Here is a 1,038-nt window from a genome sequence, read left to right as displayed (position 1 = left end):
GCCGCGGTGGCCGAGTGGTTAAGGTGTACAGACACTTTAACACTAGCCCTCCACCACTGGGTTGCGAGTTCGAAACCTACGTGGGGCAGTTGTCAGGTACTGACCGTAGGTCGGTGGTTTTTCTCCGGGTACTCCGGCTTTCCTCCACCTCCAAAACCTGGCACGTCCTTAAATGACCCTGGCTGTTAATAGGACGTTAAACAAAAACAAACCAAACTCTGAAATGGAAACAAAATATGGTTTGAGTGTTCTTTGTGTTCTTTAGTGTTTGCAGATCATAGCTTGGGAGGATAAAAGATAAAAATACACTTTGATGGAAAGTTAGCTAACCTCAAGATATCCCTTTGAGTTTCGTAGTAGTGAAGTTGTATGGTCATATTCTCTTCTGAAAAAGTGATATCATTGCCAGGGCTAGAGTTTAAAGAAAGAAACCCAATCATCACCAGGGCAAGAGTTTAAAAGAAGAAACTATATAGTTTGAAGGTTGCATCAAACAAGATTTTTTTGAATGAATACATGTGGACGTTTCTGTAAAGAGACCACACCTGAACAGTTGTAAGTGCAATATTGCAATAATGGATGTTTTATGTGAGATGAATGTTGATTTTTTTTAGAAAATCTTTGTTTTGATAATGTTTTATTAGTACAAATCATTTTTACCTTAGGCATGTAGAAAGACATGTCCTTGTATTGGAGGCTTAAATAATAGGTGATACTGTAAATATATATCTAGAAATTAGGTGACTTAGCAGAGTGCTTCATTAATATATACATAATGTATATGTATTTGGTGTACCTACAGACATGTGGACTATGGACTATATGGAAGGTTTTGTTATAGTTATAGATATATATGGTGTCTATGGAAGATTTGACTGTAGATTTATTTAGTGATCTTAATGGAAGGCTTAACAGGAGTTATAGACAGGTGATCTTAATGAAAGGTTAATGAAAGGTTTTCACAGTAATTTCCCCTTTACTAGAGAGAAGCAATGAGGTAATGTCACAGTTATTTCCCCTTTACGAGAAAGAAGAAAT

The sequence above is a fragment of the Pecten maximus genome, chromosome 5, assembly GCF_902652985.1.
Source record: "Pecten maximus chromosome 5, xPecMax1.1, whole genome shotgun sequence".
In the NCBI taxonomy this organism is placed as follows: domain Eukaryota; kingdom Metazoa; phylum Mollusca; class Bivalvia; order Pectinida; family Pectinidae; genus Pecten; species Pecten maximus.
This window is presented reverse-complemented; position numbering follows the sequence as displayed.